Raw genomic sequence first — 18051 nt, 5'->3', positions numbered from 1 at the left:
GGACTATTGATGGAAATCTGTGTAAATTCTATGGCTGTCAAAATCTTAGGGAAACGGTCAATGTCCTAAAATACCTGCATAGTATTGGTTCTGTGTTCTGTAGTTAAGCAGGAACCAGATCTGATCCTCCACATGCTGCAGCTTAATGCTGAAGAACTGGTTCAATATTCAAGAAGATGAGACCAGCAATATCACTAATGTGTCAACACTAGGTTATGGGAAGGTCACTGTAGCTACATATACCTTATTACAAAATAAATGGATAAACCATGCATCCTTGTCAATTCCACTGGTGAATGGCACAGTTCAGCAAGGTCCCTTACAGTCTCCCTGATCCCATAGAAATGGTTCACAATATGCTAATCAGTGAACTCATGATATGTCAGTGCTCTCTGTATCTCTGACATTGGTGCATATGACTACAGCACACAATATTTTATGCACTGGGGCCAATAGTGCCTAATAACACATGCTGCTGAGTTGTTATTGCTGGTAATCCAAACACCACTCCCCCCCCCCCCCCACATACACCACAATTCCCCATGTAAAGTCAGCTATATACCACTCTGCAGTGTTCCAGCATTATGTTTCTGCATCAGTCCACCATTTTGGGTGTTGTAATTTGGATGCACTATGTGGCTCACTAGCATGTTGTTCTTATAAGTTTATACAGTGGCTATAAAAAGTTTACACACCCCTGTTAAAGTGCCAGTTTTTTGTGATATAAAAAATGAAACCACAATAAATAATTTCAAAACTTTTCCCACCTTTAATGTGACCTGTAACCTGTACAATACAATTGAAAAACAAACAAATTTATTAGGTGGAAAATGTAAAAAATAAAAAGTGTATAATAAGCTGGTTGTATGTGCGCACACCCTTAAACTAATACTTTGTTGAAGCATCTTTTGATTTAATTACAACATTCAGTCTTCTTGGGTACACACCTGCCATCAATTAAAGTGACTCTGATTAACCTTAAATAAAGTTCAGTTGTCCTAGTAGGATTTTCTTGACATTTACTCAGTTGTCTGCTACAGCAAAAGCCATGGTTCACAGAGAACTCACAAGCATCAAAGGTATTTCATTGTTGAAAGGTATCAGTCAGGAGAAGGGTACAAAAAAATTTCCACAGCATTGGATATACTACGGAACACAGTGAAGACAGTCATCAAAAAGTGGAGAAAATATGGGACAACAGTGACATTGCAAAGAACTGGACGCCCCTTCAAAATTGATGAAAAAACAAGACAAAAACTGGTCAGGGAGGATGCCAAGAAACCTACAGCAACACTGAAGGAGCTGCAGGAATTTCTGGCAAGTACTGGTTGTGCACTACATGTGACAACAATCTCCCGTATTCTCCATATGTCTGGGCTATGGGGTAGGGTTGCATGATGGAAGCCTTTTCTTACACAGAAAAATGTCAAGGCCCAGCTAAAATTTGCAAAACAATTCATCAAGTCTCCCAAAAGCATGTGGGAAAATGTGTTATGGTCTGATGAGACCAAGGCTGAACTTTTTGAGCACAATTTCAAAATGTACATTTGCCTCAAAAACAGCACTTTGCATCACCAAAAGAACACCATCCCCACGGTGAAGCATGGTGGTGGCAGTATCATACTTCGGGGTTGCTTTTCTTCAGCTGAAACTGGGGCTTTAGTCAAGGTGGAGGGAATTATGAACAGTTCCACATACCAGTCACTTTTGGCCCAAAACCTTCAGGCATCTGGTAGGAAGGTAAAGATGAAAAGGAATTTCACATTTCAACATGACAATAACACCAAACATACATCCAAATCAACAAAAGAATGGCTTCACCACAAGAAAATGAAAGTTTTGGAGTTGCCCAGCCAGCAGGAAAGGGTGATAAACAATAGTGAGGGAAACATAAAAGCGAGGAGAGTGTGTTGAGCAGATGGAAAGAGTACTTTGAGGGGCTGATGAATGAAGAGAATGAGAGAGATAGAGAAGGATGGATGATGTGGGGATAGTGAATCAGGAAGTGAAACAGATTAGCAAGGAGGAAGTATGGACAGCTATGAAGAGGATGAAAAATGGAAAGGCTGCTGGTCCAGATGACATACCAGTGGAAGCATGGAGGTGCTCAGGAGAAATGGCAGTGGAGTTTTTAGTCAGATTGTTTAATGAAATCTTGACAAGTCAGAGGATGCCTGAGGAGTGGAGAAAAAGTGTTTAGGTACCTATTTTTAAGAATAATGTGATGTGCAGAGCTGTAGCAACTACAGAGGGATAACACTGATCAGTCATAGCTTGAAGTTATGGAAAAGAGTAGTGGAAGCTAGGTTAAGAAGAGAGGTGATGATTAGTGATCATCAGTGTGGTTTCATGCTGGGAAAGAGCACTACAGACGTGATGTTTGCTCTGAGAGTGTTGATGGAGAAATATAGAGAAGGTCAGAAGGAGTTGCATTGTGTCTTTGTGGACTTGGAGAAAGCATATGATAGGGTGCCTAGAGAAGAGTTGTGGTATTGTATGAGGAAGTCAGGAGTGGCAGAGAAGTATGTAAAAGTGGTACAGTGGTGAAGTCTGCAGTGAGAGTGACAGATGGGTTTAAGGTGGAGGTGGAATTACATCAATGATCAGCTCTGTGCCCTTTCTTATTTGCAATGGTGATGGACAGGTTGACAGACAAGATCAGACAGGAGGCCCCATGGACTATGATGTTTTCAGATGACATTGTGATCTGTAGTGAGAGTAGGGACCAGGTAGAGGAGACCCTGGAGAGGTGGAGATATGCTCTAGAGAGGAGAGGAATGAAGGTCAGCAGGACTAAGACAGAATATGTGTGTGTGTGAATGAGAAGGAGGATAGAGGAATGGTGAGGAAGCAGGGAGTACAGTTGGTGAAGGTGGATGAGTTTAAGTACTTGGGATCAACAGCTCAGAGTAAAGGGGAGTGTGGAAGAGAGGTGAAGAAGAGAGTACAGGCAGGGTGGAATTGGTGGAGAAGAGTGTCAGGAGTGATTTGTGACAGACAGGTACCAGTAAGAGTGAAAGGGAAGGTCTACAAGATGGTAGTGAGACCAGCTATGTTGTATGGGTTGGAGACAGTGGCACTGACAAAAAGGCAGGAGTCAGAGCTGGAAGTGGCAGAGTTAAAGATGTTAAGATTTGTAATGGGTATGACAAGGATGGACAGGATTATGAATCAGTATATTAGAGGGTCAGCTGAGGTTGGACAGTTTGCAGACAAAGTCAGAGAGGCGAGATTGCATTGGTTTGGACATGTGCTGAGGAGGGATGCTAGGTATATTGGGAAAAGAATGCTAAGGATAGAGCTGCCAGGTAAGAGGAAAAGAGGAAGGCCTAAGATAATGTTTATGGATGTGGTGAGAGAGGACATGCAGGTGGTTGGTGTGACAGAGCAATATGCAGAGGACAGGAAGAAATGGAAACAGATGATCCGCTGTGGTGACCCCTACCGGGAACAGCCAAAAGAGAAGAAGAAGATATTTTTTCCCCTAACAGATTTGTTTGTTTTTCAATTGAATTGTACAGGTTATAGGTCACATTAACGGTGCGAAAAGTTTTGAAATTATTTATTGTGGTCTCATTTTTTTATATCACAAAACCCTGGCATTTTAACAGGAGTTTGTAAACTTTTTATATCCACTTTACTAGGCTAACAACCACAAGGTCCTATTTAAGCCTAGCCATGCATCCCAAATCTCTGACAAGTTCTGATACCCTTGATAAGTGTAAGCATGGGCCTGGGAGATGAGCCACTTACAGGTCACCTGTTTGCAAATAAGGCATAGGTGCCAAACCAGGAATAAATTTCCAGTTTCCCATCCAATCATCTAATTGTTTAAGTTGCTCTTGAATTGAGTTAGGGAGGAACTCTGCTTCACATGGATGGGGAGCTTGTTCAATATACGGGGTAGTCACTGAGATACATACCTATCTCTCCAGCTGGTCCTATTTATATCATAGGCAAGGTTTAAGTCTTTAGAATGGGTAATTCTGGTACTGTTTGTTTTGTGGATATGCCGAGGATCAGCTCCGAACCCATGTGTAAGAATGAAGGGAGAGATGGACTACAAACATGGAACGTTATGGTGAGCACATAACTTCTTTTTACCAGGGATGGATGACTTCCCAAAGGATACTATTATGCACTTCTTGACATTTAGTTTTAGTCCGTGACTCTGACACCAATTGTTTGTCTGTGTCAGCCCCTCCTGGAGAACATTTGTGTCAGTGGCAGATTCAATCACAGCTCCTAATTTGCAATCATCTGCAAATTTAGTCAGCCAGAGACCACTGACATTGGCTTTGACTTCTGAGAAGTAAATGCCAAAAAGAAGCTGTCCAAGGACTGATCCCTGAGGGACTCCACTTGGGACTGGCCTCTTTGTAGAGGTGGACTCCCCAATTCTGACTTCCTGGCTCCTGTCTGTGAGTCATTTGGCTTTCCAGCGGGTGATATACGGGTTTGTACCTAACCTCTTGAGTTTGTCAACAATGCCTGAGTAGGGTATTGTGTCAAATCCCTTGGCCAGGTCAAGACAGGCAGCGTGAACGATTTTGCTCTCATCCATTGCTTTGGTGACCTTCTCAAAGTCCACCAGGCTGAGTAAGCATGATCTGCCCTTGATGAAACCAAACTGGGTTGGGTCCAGTGTCTGGAGGTTTAGTATATCTCTCTTGATCATCTTCATGATAATTCTTTCCATGGCTTTAGATATAAGACTAGTGAGACTTAGGGGTCTGTAGTTTCCAGGGTCTGTAGATGGCCCACCTTTGTGCAGAGGGATGACTGTTGCCTTTCTCCATTCATGCACCATGAAGCCTGTTTGGAGACTAAAGTTAAACAGTAATTCCAGAGGTCCTGATAGGTCATGTTTCATGTTATTTAGAATGTATCATGGGATATTGTCTGGGCCCATTGATGCGGTGTTCTTGGTCTTAGAGAGAGCATTAAGGGGATGTTCCCTAGTGATAGTAGGGGAGTTATATTTGATGATATTCCCTGAGGGAATATTTAGGGGGAGAGAGGAATAAAGTTAGAGCTGAATTTATTAGTCAGGAGGTTTGCTATATCTTCTGGCTTAGTGTAAGTGGCTCCATTTACAATGAGCTCTGCACAGAACTGTGTATTGCCTTTGAGGTTGCAGATATAGCTAAATAATGTTTTGTGGTTATCTTTGGCCTGGGAGGCCAAACTTACCTCAAATTTAGCTTTATTTACTTATTTTACATTTGTTGACCGGGCTAGTCTACTAGTCTAGCTGGATATATGTCCATTTTCGGTAGAGGCCCGGGGAGAAAAGCTCCACAAAAAGATGGGTTTATATAATCAAGAGTTGTTATACATTCAGATCAGAAATATTATACAAAAGGAAGGTGTTACAAAAAAAAAAAAGTCAACAAAAAACAAAAAAGTAGACTTTATTTGTCCTCTGAGTTGTTTGTTTAGTTTGATGATAGTGCTTTTATCTTGCTGGGTGGTGCATCTCCTAATTTTTGCTATGATTTTCTTCCTCCTGTTATACATCCAATTGATTTTGTGATTCTACCAGGGTGGCTTTTTTTTTGAGTGAGGTCTGTACTTCATCCTGGTGGGTACTGCTTGTACAGGGTTTCTGTATTTTACTGTTTGTTTTACTATTTGTTTTATATAATAAAGAGTTTTTAACAGTCTAATTAGAACTGGGAAGCTCCTACTTAGATCGCTGTTTGCATCAAGAGTGCCTTAGCTGTTTTAACAGCTCAACAGTTATTGTAAAAGCTGGTAAGCTTCACCTTAAACTGCTCTTTATCAAGAGTGCTCCAGCTGTCTTTAACAGCTCAACAGTTCTTGTAAGAGCTAGCAAGCTTCAACTTAAACTGCTGTTTATCCAAGAGTGCTTCAGCTGTTTCTTACCAGCACAACAGTTCTTGTAAGAGCCAGCAAACTTCCACTCTAACTGCTGTTTGTATCAAGAGTGTTTCAGCTGCTGTTAACAGCTCAACAGTTTTAGCAAGCTTCAATTTAAACTGCTGTTTGTAACAGCTCAACAGTTCTTGTAAGCGCTACCAAGCTTCCACCTAAACTGCTGTTTGTACTGAGAGTGTTTCAGTTATCTAAACATTTGAGAGCAAGAGGTGACACGTTCATTCTTTTTTCTTATACTTTCTCAGGGTTTATGGGGGCTTGAAATTTTGCCAGGTTCTCACTTAATAGCATGAGGTTAGCCTTAGAATAGTTCCTGAATATTCCCGGCTTAGCTGGGGGTCCAGGTTATATTTTTACTTCAAAGGAGACCACCAGGGAAGGCATTATATTAAAGGGGTGTGCAGCAGTCTCCCATATTAGTGAAGACCAGATCCAGTATGGTTGCACCCCTGATTGATGTATTGACTATCCAGAGAGTTTGTGTTTACAAAATCCAGGAATCTCTGTGCATGTACGTTTGATGTTGTGTAGGATTCCCAGTTAATAGTGGGGTAATTAAAGCCACCCATGAATATGGTGGGGTGGATTGGATTGTTAGTGTTTCTAATAAGTTTAAATACATGGTATGGGTTTCCTGGGTCAAAGAGGGGGTCCTATAGCTTGCAAGGAAGTGGTACTGGATTTTACCTATGGTGATTTGAACATGGAGCAGCTCAAGTGCATTGTCCTGTTTGACCAGCCTTGAAGTATATTTATTTTTGATCTAAACAGAGACACCTCCACCTTTAGACCCTGCCTGTGAAGTAGCCGGTCTAAATGTGTGAAAGGCACTTTAACGTTGCACTGTTGGTGTGCTCTCTGTGGCTTTAAACCACATCTCAATGACCGCACAGACATCAGCATTCTCTAGGGTAAAGAGAGCTTTTAGGGAGTGGAGTCATTTCTGTGTCATTATTCGGGGCTAAGTTACATTATCGAACAATGAAAAGAGCGAACACTCTTTCATTGAAATGTAAAAGTCGACAGCACTAAACAGCAAAGACACAGAACATCGATTTTTTTCCCAGGGAAAAAAATCAGTGGGCCATCTTTGGGACTTTACCATTTCTTCCACTATGATACGATCTCGGAGTTGGTATATTTAAGTAGGGGAGTGGGGGGCACAGTCCTCCGCATTGGTGAGTGTGGGGGGCTAAGCCCCCCACTATATTTTGTGTTTGAATTTTTTTTTTTTTTTTTTTTTTTTTTGAGGAGCACCGATTTATTTCCCTGGGGAAAAAAAATCACTGTTCCGTGTCTTCGCTGTTTAGTGGTGTCAACCTTTCAAGTTTGATGCAAGAGCATTCGCTCTTTTCATCGTTCGATAATGTAACATAGACCCCCCCCATTATTCACTCATTAGCTTGCACTACATACTATGCTATTTTACTTTAGCATGACTGTGATGTGTCTTAGACTCATCCACATCAGACACATTGCTGTTAATTTGCACTGTACGATGCTCTAAACATCTATGAGTCTCATCCCTACTGTTAAGTAGCATCTTATGCATGTACTATTTAACTCAGTCACTGCTTATTTGTGTCTTAGTTATAGGCTTCCATGTCTTACATGTACATACATTTTTAGCATTCATTTATAACCTTTTTGTTCTCCAATATACTAGGGCATTTTATATATTTCAGTGTTCTTTGGATTTTTTAATTCTTGTAAATTGCCGGTTGTGTAAACATTTTTACTTCTGTAAGTGAAGAGCTATAAAGCCATTGTTATCCTGTATTTTCATGTTTCCACATCCAAATGCTATACTTTTCTTGCATCTACATTTAACAATAGTGGTGCATATAACACACATCTATAGTATAGCTTGGGCCTTATTTAGTCTAGGTATTCTGTTGTTTACTACAGAGCATATCTCAACAATCCTACCTTGGTTTGTGATTTACTATGGAGTTGACTAGTAAGAGAAGTTTTATTTGAATTAATATTTTATTTGGTATCACTGTTTTTCACTGTTTGTAGGTAGGAAGGGATAGCTTGTTAACAAGATTTGCTTTGATTCATACGTTGCTGTTTTACCTTTAGTTTCACTGTTGGTTGTTAGAAAGGGATAGGTTTTAGACAGGCAAGCTCTAGCCATCCCAAGGGGCCTAGACAGCTATAAATTCACACAGACTGCAGAGAAGAAAATCCAGAGCATATCTAAACAATCCTACCTTGGTTTATGATTTATTTATCTTTATTGTTAAAAAGAAGTGTGACTGCGAGCAATAGTGAGCAGAGGCTAGTGCGCGCAGAATTTGTAAGGTCAGAACAACTTTACTGTAATTACTTTGGTATTTAGTTTTATATTGCTTCCGGCTTTTCCTGGTTAGGGGTCGCCACAGCGAAACTCTGGTCCACTAATGATTGGTAGTTGATTTTTACGTATTGAGTTACCAGCTCTGATGCACAACCTTCAACGAAGGTACGCCCATTCACGTATGTCTCTACGCAGAAGACGCTCTAGCTGAGAATCAAACTGGACAGCGTCTTACTGTGAGGCGACAATGCTACCGCAGCACCACCACCGCGGGTTAAAGGTAACAGCTGATAACACTGGTGATCTGTGTTCCTCATGTCAAAAGTTAGATGATTTGCTTACCATTGTTATAAGTAAATCTAGAATTAATGAGGATGATTGCACTTGTGCAATTGGCACGGCTTGGAGAACTGTTGTTTCATATATTAATGACTGAACTGGTGAGATAAATAATGTTAGACAAAGAACAAATACCACACATTTAGGAAATAATGTGTGTATTGTCTGCAAAGATCATTCAACCCCTATGAAACAAGATGATGTCACTGACAACTCTGAAATTCTGGATACAAGTTTTCAGCAATTTGAGGATCAAGATTGTTTAGAAGGAAACAAAAAAGAAAGAAAGGAAGAAGTTCATAACAAATAACAAGGAAGAAGAAGAAATTAATTAATGTCTGTAAAGTAAAGAGAATACGTACTAAAAAGGACACTTCTTTGTTATGTAACAAACAGGTTACAGGGAATGATACTATTTTTCTATCAGAAAACCTTCAGGCTACAGAAAAGGATCGAAAAGAGAAGGTAGAAAAAAGAGCCAAGAGGCAAGTGAAAAGGAAAAAAATCAAAATTGAATGTGGAAGGATTGAAGAACATCACTGTAAGAAAAAAGAAGAGAAAACAGATGTTAACTGCATGGCTCAAGCTGTGGATTTACAATGCCAGCAGGATGAGAATCTAATACACATTGAAAGTGGGATTAATAAGACTAATGGTGATGAAGATCTATCCTTTGTAACAATTGATAGAGCAGATATTACTGTATTAGAAGCTGAAGATTCTTCAGAGCTGGCCAGCAAAGATATTCTTGTAATTGGAGATTTAATTATTAGAGGAATTGATATATATATATATATATATATATATATATATATATATATATTTGTAGAGATTATAATGAACATCGAATAGTGTTATGTTTGCCAGGAGCAAAAATAGAAGATGTGAGATGAGCCTTGGAACACCTTAATGTAAGAAAGTATGGATCTGTTTTTATGTCAGTACAAATTATGTCATCCGCAAGGATTCTCTGAATTTTAATAGGAAACTGACAGCCCTCTTCAATAGTATAGCTTGTACTGGTGTTAGGATGTGCTTTTCACAGATCACCTATAGATAGGATAGTCAGGTCACTGTGAATGAAAACACATTTTGGGTAAATACCCACATGGAAAAAACAGTCCTGTTTTAAAAAATGGAAATGTGTAGAGGATCCAAGCCATTTTTATGCACACGTGTTCAGACAGGATGGTGTGCATTTGTCAAGATCAGGGAAGAGAATTTTTGAAGCAGATATTTTTCAGTATTTGGCAAACACTAGGCAGGATTTTTGCCAAGTCGAAAATTTAACAGTTCACAGATAGCAACATTTGATATATCTCTGATGGTTGTTAATACTCAGAGTAGTGATAATTTTCTTTTATTGGGAAATTTGCTACATTCCCACAAGATTTATCCCACTCCATCTACCCTCTACCTCTCTTCCACCCCACAAACTACCTTTGATTACAGCAAGCTCTGATACTTCCATGGCTATCTACTTATTATATGGCAGTAACTTCTTATTGTAACAATTATTAATATCTGCTATGACTTCGTGGATAGAACAGATGCTAGTTATCTACTGAATGTACTATGTTCTTCATCTGTAACTATGTTTGTAATATTTTAATTGCTAGGATTCTTCATCTGTAACTATGTCTGTAATATTTTAATTTGTGGAGCTTTCCTCCCCGGGCCTCCACTGAAAATGGACCTGCGTCCAGTCGGACATTCCCAGTCAACAAATGTAAATAAATAAATAAATGTTATTGTTTGTGAAACATGGTTAAAGAACAATGACTGAAAACCATTTCTGTCAGGGTATAAATGTTTTTACTGTAACAGACATTCTAACAAAAAATCAGGTGGATGTGTTATGATAGGGATTAAAGATAGTTTTAAGACCTGTAATTATTACATGTTCAGTGGTAACACCAATACTATAGACTGTGTAACTGACAATAAAGACAACCCTGGAACATATAACAATTGTTGGAGTGTATAGACCACCAAAGTCAAGTGCAGATGACCTAGAGGAATCCATACATTTCTTGCATGAAACACAGGAGGGAAGAATAATATTAACTGGGGACTTAAATTTACCAGAATCAGACTGGAATAATATTGATTCAACATTAGTAAGGAAATTATTCGCAACATATATTCAGGAACAACAATTGCTTCAGACTGTAAAAAAAAAACTACCAGGGGACAGAACAGACATTGTTTGTGTTCCTAAAGAAATTACTGCTACTTTAAGTCAAGTTTTAAAACTGTTGATGTGCAGTGATCATGGGGTTATAAAGGTTAATTTGTTGCCAGATAATTCTGCCAAACTGAAATCTAAGCCAATGCACAGAAGATTAATTACAGATTATATGGAAGCAAAACAGTCATTCTGCAAAACTAACTGGAATGAGGTGTTCAGTGGAAAAACTGCAGGTGGAATGCGGAAAGTTCTGAAAAAGAAATTGTTTGAGTGCAAAAAAAAAATGTTTAACATCAGGATCTAGGCATACAACGTCAGGGGGATATATTTCCATAAGAATGAGCTATCTGATTATGGTGAGAGACAAAAAATATAAGAAATGGAAGAGAGGTTGAACTACAACTTTGAAAACTGAAATAAACAAGTTGGACAAACAGATTAAGCATAGTGTGAGGCCAGATCAAGAAAAATTTGAAGAAAATGTATATAAAGATATTGAGCATAATAGGAAACCTTTTTGTAGATACACAAGATGTGGAAAGAGTAAAGACACACAAACTGATAAACTGTGTGCAGATTCTAAAATTTATTTTGAGACACAACAGATTATAGATATATTTACAAAATCTTATACAAAATAGTTGGGCTCCACAAAAGGGCTGATAAGTTGTCCTAGTAACATCAGGTAATTTCAGATACTGGAATCAAATTAGATTACATTGAAAAAGAACTATGCAAACTGGATCCAGACAAGTAGAGGGAGAAGACGGAATTAGTAACAATGACCTGAGAACACTTCAGCAAGAATTTACAGTACCATTATACCTATTATTCACTAGGTCATATAAATATGGGGAGATTCCTCAAGATTGGAGACATGTACTTATTAAACCTGTCTTTAAGGGAAAGGGGAGTAGGGCAAACCCAGAATCATATAGACCCTTACGTCTGCTATCATGTTGTGGAAAAATAATGGAGAAGGTAATATTTAAGCTATTGTCAGAATTGGATAGGTTGGGACTTGAAACGATATATCAGCATGCACATGTTGAAAATAGATCTATTAAAACCTGTAACATGATGTTCTATAATAATATAATAACAGCTATGAATTAAAATTTGTGCTGTGATGTATTTCTATAGATTTAACTTCAGTATTTGACAGGGTCATACACAAAACACTGATCATTAAATTAGAACAACTAGGTATTGATGTACCTTTGATAAGATAGATAGCTGCATGGCTTACAAATAGAACATGACAAGTATCATACAGCAACTGGACATGTGAAATCCTTGGTTACAGTCAGGGTGTCCCATAGGGCTCTGTCTTAGGCCCTTACTTGTTTAGATTGTATCTTTCAGACCTAACGTTTTCACCTGAGGTGTTCTACAGTCTACATGCAGACGACCTGAAATTGGGTAAACTGATTACATGAGATACAGATAAGGCATGTCTGCAAAATAACTTGACTAAATTGACTATTTGGTCACAGGAGAATAATATGCTGATAAATACATCAAGAACTAAGCATATGAGATTTGGGAGGCAGAAATTGAAAGGTGAATATTTAATACAGCACAAAGTGATTGAAACTATAAACTCATTTAAGGATATATGTAGATCCAGCTATGAGTTTTCTAATCATATCAACCAATTAGTTAATGATAGTTATAGAACTGTATGTTGTATAAAAGATTTATAAAGTCTAGGAAATCAAAAATAATGAAGTCATTGTTTGTTAGTTACATTAGACCCAAACTTGAGTATGGAATAACAATATGAAAACCCTATAAGAAAACAAGCATGAGTAAACCAGAAAGAGTACAATGGAAATATACCAAGGGTATCCATGGATGTGAAAATTTAAGTTATTATGAAAGACTAAAATATCTGAACTTGTACAGTGTCTCTTACAGATATCTAAGATGATATCTTATTCGGGTATATAGGGCATTTAGAGACAACTACCTCTGGGAATGCTTGAGATTATCAAAAAGTATTAGACAATCATCAGACAGCCTGCAATGATCACCCCCCCCCCCCACTGTAGAAGGAAGAAGCAGTCCACAAAAATCATAAAAACTGATAGGCCAAAGAAGGGCCATAAAGATGATAAAGTAGACTATTGAGGATAAGAAAGAAATTATGTATTGTTACTATTATGCAGAAAGCCCAGAATTTCCAGACACAAGATATACAAAATGATTAAGAGAGAAATTAGAGGAAAGAAAAATACTTCCGCAAGAAAAACTGCCAGAAGCTTCAAATGAAAATTTGTGTTCGTTAATACAACAGATTTGCGAGGAACAGTATATAGATCAAGAAATCTTGATCTGCTTGGAAAAAGAAGCATCTGAGGAAGTGTGAAAATATAAACAACAAAATCAAGAGATAGTTGAAAAGTATATAAAAGAAATATGGACATGAGAAAGAAAGAGAGATTTGATATGATGCAATATTTATACAAAGGAGAAAGCCAAATTAATCAATGTAAATAAGGCCCTAAAGATATTTGAAAAGAAATACAGACAAAGGCATCCAGATATGGAAAATTTCACAATAAAAAAAAAATAATGTCACAAAGATGGAACATAGGAAAAAAGATCAGTAAAGTAGAAGTTAAAAAATAGAAGTTGAAGTTGTGGAGTGTCTGTGAAGTGAAGGATTTGATGTAGAAGGTCTAACACAGGTTACATCACAGCAGGATGGAGTGAGTCCCCAATGCAGGGAGAAACAGGGAGATCAGGACACATCTGAAGAAGAAGAAATATGGACATGGGAGAGAAAAGAGATTTAATATGGTGTAATATTTATGCAAAGGAGAAAGCAAAACTAACCAATACATAAAGAGCAGCGCCAAAGATAATTGAAGAGAAATACAGACAAAGGAATATGGACATGAAAAACTTTACAATACAAAAAAATAAAAAAGGCAAAGAAGAAAAGCAGAAAAGGAAATTAATAATGGAGAAGTTAAAGAAATAGGAACTGAGGCTATGGAGTACCTGCAAAGTGAAGAATTTAGAGTAGAAAATCTAATTCAGAAAACACCACAACAGGATAGAGTAATAGATATCCAAATTAAGGGGAAACCTGTGGAACAGGAAGTAACTGGTCAGGTGCCATATGAAGATAATTTGAAGCCTTCCACAGGAAATCGGTATAAACGTTCACTTGAAGCTAGACAGCAAGGGAAGGAACAGGAAACTGTGGAAACTGATGCAGTCAATGCTGAGGAGTGATAGTCCATTGAGTTCCCATATGATAGAGCAACAGATGGCACAGGATGAAATTGATGAGACTGTGTCACAGGAAGAAGCTATAGAACCTTCTATAGAATGCCTGCAGGAATTGGAAAACAAGGGATGTGCCCTCAGTTTGGAAGAAAATGAGCTAAGAAAAGAATTGCTTGATTTAATAGGCATGGGCAGATATATCAAGATCAACGAAAGAAATAGACTGCAGAAGGTTAATATAACCCAAAAAGTCAGAAGTCTGATAAAACAAATGAACACAGTATTAGGACTGTTCATAAAGATCCATACGATGTAACAGAAGTAAAAAGGATATATTACTGTGCAGCTAAATTAATAACTGATAAAGTTCTATCACAAGAACACTGGGTAGTGAGAGAAAGGAAGGGGGGAAATTGATTGCCATCATGGAAATATCGAATAGAGAAAATTGTAAAGAAATTAAGACAAGAAGTGCCACTGTTAGAAGAATATAGAAAATGGAATAGATCAACAAAAATACTGAGAAAGATGTGATAAAAGCAATGTGCAATATTAGAACAGACCAGGATCTATTATGCACTATCACAAATAACAAACTAAAAATTTCAGCACAGGCGGAAAAACTTAGAAGATACAAAGATAAATATAAAGGAAAAGTGCAAAATAAGCAATTTATTGAGGACCCAAAAAGGTTTTATAAAGAACTGGGAAATAAGATAACAGGAAGTGAAAGACCTATGAAAAAAGAAGAAATAGATACATTTTGGAGAAGTATCTATGAAGATCCTGTGGAACATAACAAAGATGCAAAATGGATAGAAGAAGTAAAAGAAAGAATAAGAAGTTTAAAGGTACTGCCCATACATGTCAAGCAGAGCACATCTTTGGCCCTCTTCAAAAGGAACCTTGATGACTGGATGGGAGAAAGGAAATTCACCCCAGGGATCACATCAGTCACCCTGCTAGACAGGGGTCCAGGGAAGTAAATAGTGTGGGAAGAAATAGCCAGGGAATTGTTATGGCTAGGCTTGTATAGGCCATAGGGCCAGTAGCCTAGTACCAACCTATGAACCTATGAAGGTACAGGATATGAAATGGGATGAAGTAACAGCTAATTGGAAAACCCCAGGCCCAGATGCAGTACCTAACTTCTGGTTAAAAGTATTAACATCTTTGCAGAAAGATTTAGCCATGAGTAATAACTATTTATATGCGCACCCAGAGCAGACATCAACCTGACTAACAACAGGAAAAGCAATGGTCCTACTTAAGAGTGAACCTGCAAGCTACCCTAAAAATTATAGACCAATAACTTGCCTTTCGACAATGTATAAACTATACATGGGAATTGATGCCGACAGAGTTTATAGTCATTTAGAAGAAAACTCAATTATAGTAGTAGAACAAAAGTGCAATAAAAGAAAGTCATATGGAACAACGGATCATTTGTTGTTAAAGTCATAGTGGAGAACTGTAAAAAGGGTAAGAATCTAAGTATGGCATGGATTGACTACAGAAAAGCATTTGATAGTATCCCTCATTCATGGATAAAAGAGTGCTTCAAAATGTATAAAGGCCCAAGATAGTGGGCTGCATACACATTGGTTTACAAAATCCATTGAACATGTGGGAAGAACAGACAAATGTAGGTTTTGTAAAACTGAAATGGAAACAGTTGCACACCTCATTGCTAGTCGCGAGTGTATAAGCATAATAATGTGGCAAGACAGTTGCACTGGGGATTGTGCAAACATTATGGTACTGAAGTGGCCAAAAAACATTGGAAACATGAATCACAAAGCATCATAGAAAATGAGGAAGTCTACATCACTTGGGATCACCCGTTAACAATGGTTGAAAAGATAGATGCTAGAAAAACGGAGGTCCAAGAAAAGAAGACAAGAGTAGCATTGATTATTGAAATTGCCACACCCAGTGACTACACTGTCTTGAGTACAGAGAGACACAAAGTCATAAAATATCAGGATCTGCAGGCAGAAATGAGAGCAATGTGAAAGAAAGATACCCAGGCAGTCCCAATAGTAGTAGAAGCAACAGGTCTTATAAAAAAGAATTTACAATCGTATTTAGATATGTTACCAATACCTGTAACTCCATATGAACTGCAGAAGGAGTCATTACTGGTCACATTGCGGGTGCTGTGAAGAGCACTACTGGCTGACATCGAAGATTGAAACAATACTAATTTCATGACCTTTAATCATACTTTGACTTAGGAATGGGGTCCATTCTCATCATGGTATTAGAAACCCAAAAGAATTAGAGAAATTAAAAAAAAAAAAGATTGTATAGGTATGAGATGTGTACTAACTGGTCCTCTGACAGAGTAGCTGATGCATGGAACAGACTACCAAATTACATTACAGCAAGTACTAGTTTAGGTATTTTTAAGAACAGCCCGGACACTTATTATGGGAATAAGTATTTTGGTATATTGGCAAGCTATAAGGGCATTAATGCCCATGCTTGAAATATTTGTATGCATGTATGTATGTATGTATGTATGTATGTATGTATGTAGGTACATCCATTCTGTCCCTGGTCATCAGAATTTTTTAACAGCATCTCTTTTCATTGTTTAGTTTGTCTCTCTTGAGTAACTGCCATGAAACATTGGCTACTTTGTATAGTTTATGCTTCCTATTGATTTTGAACTTAGGTCTGTTTCTTATTAATGCTGTATTTATCTTTTCCTTGTTGAATGTACTATTCATATTCAAAGTTTACATGGTATTCATTGTACTGGAGAGTTCAGAGATTTTTTTTCTGGATCACCAATAAAAATGGATCTTCCCATCTGGACATCCCCACTTCATATGTTCATGAATGTATACTGGGAAATTGATCTACAAGACCTTTAGGAGCCGCTTCACTGCAGTTTATCTACTTCACCTCTCCAGCAGGGACTGAGGGGCCATACCAAGGATAAATCTGTAGTTACTTATCCATTTGTTAAGGTTATATTTAAAGAGAGTTTGGGAGCTACAGCCAACAGGTCCTGTTTAAATTATGATCATGTAGGTTAAGGTTCATAGAGTGGGTATTTGTGGTATTTCCAGTTTCATGAACATGCAGGAGTTCAAGCAGGACAGGCTCATTTCTGGCCTTGAATGTTCTCTGGACTCATAGTGATAATGTTTTTTTTTTTGGAGTGGCCTTTCAGTACTTTATCTGAGGGAATCATAGCAGGAGGTAATGACTACATGTTGTGAACGGGAGCATTAATGAGAGAGATGGAAGAAATCTGAGATCAAATTTCCAGCTAGTATGCTGTGATATCCTCTGAGTCAGAATAGGTAGTATGATTTGATATCAACTTATTGTAGTGTTGGACATTATTTCTAGGAGCACTCTTCATTAAATTTTCCAGAACTTTTGATCTTATTGACTACCTCTTCCTCCTTCACTGCCTCCATGAAGTCATCATTACCTCCAACACTCTTGCCAGGTTCCAGGATTTCTTAACAAACTGGTATTTTGTTGTTAAAATTGTCTCATCCCTATCACCTCCAGCACCACTTACCAAAGGAGTGCTCCAAGACTCCACACTCATTCCACTGTCTTCAACCTTTATTTAGAAACTACTTTCTTATCACTCTTAATGCTGATGACATGGTTATCCTTTGATCCAATCTCTCACATTTGACAATTCAAATCCAGTTCTGCTCTGACCTCCCTTCATTCATTCTTAGATAAACAACCATAAACTATCCCAGTCCCATTCAAAATAAAAAAGTATAATATTTGGAACATCCAGAAACTGAAAAGCTCCTAATACTCTCAGCTTTGCATATTTCAGTGGCATTAAATACCTAGGTTTATTACTGGACCAGTCATTTAAATGTCCATAACCACCCTGAAAGCACCAGGATAAATATCATCAGTCTTTTATTCTCATCTTAGAAAATATCTCCCTTTTTCTCAAGACCAACAAAAGCTGCAAAAGGCAAATGGATCTTCCTTGCTCAACTTGCATACAGGCTCCTAGTCATAGCCACAGTCTCTAAAAAAAACTCACCCATTCCATTGTCCAATGAAAACAAAATCTGCTGATTCA

This window comes from Protopterus annectens, chromosome 12.part0 (assembly GCF_019279795.1).
Source record: "Protopterus annectens isolate FY-2018-M chromosome 12.part0, PAN1.0, whole genome shotgun sequence".
Lineage (NCBI taxonomy): Eukaryota > Metazoa > Chordata > Ceratodontiformes > Protopteridae > Protopterus > Protopterus annectens.
Note: the sequence above shows the minus strand (reverse complement) of the source record.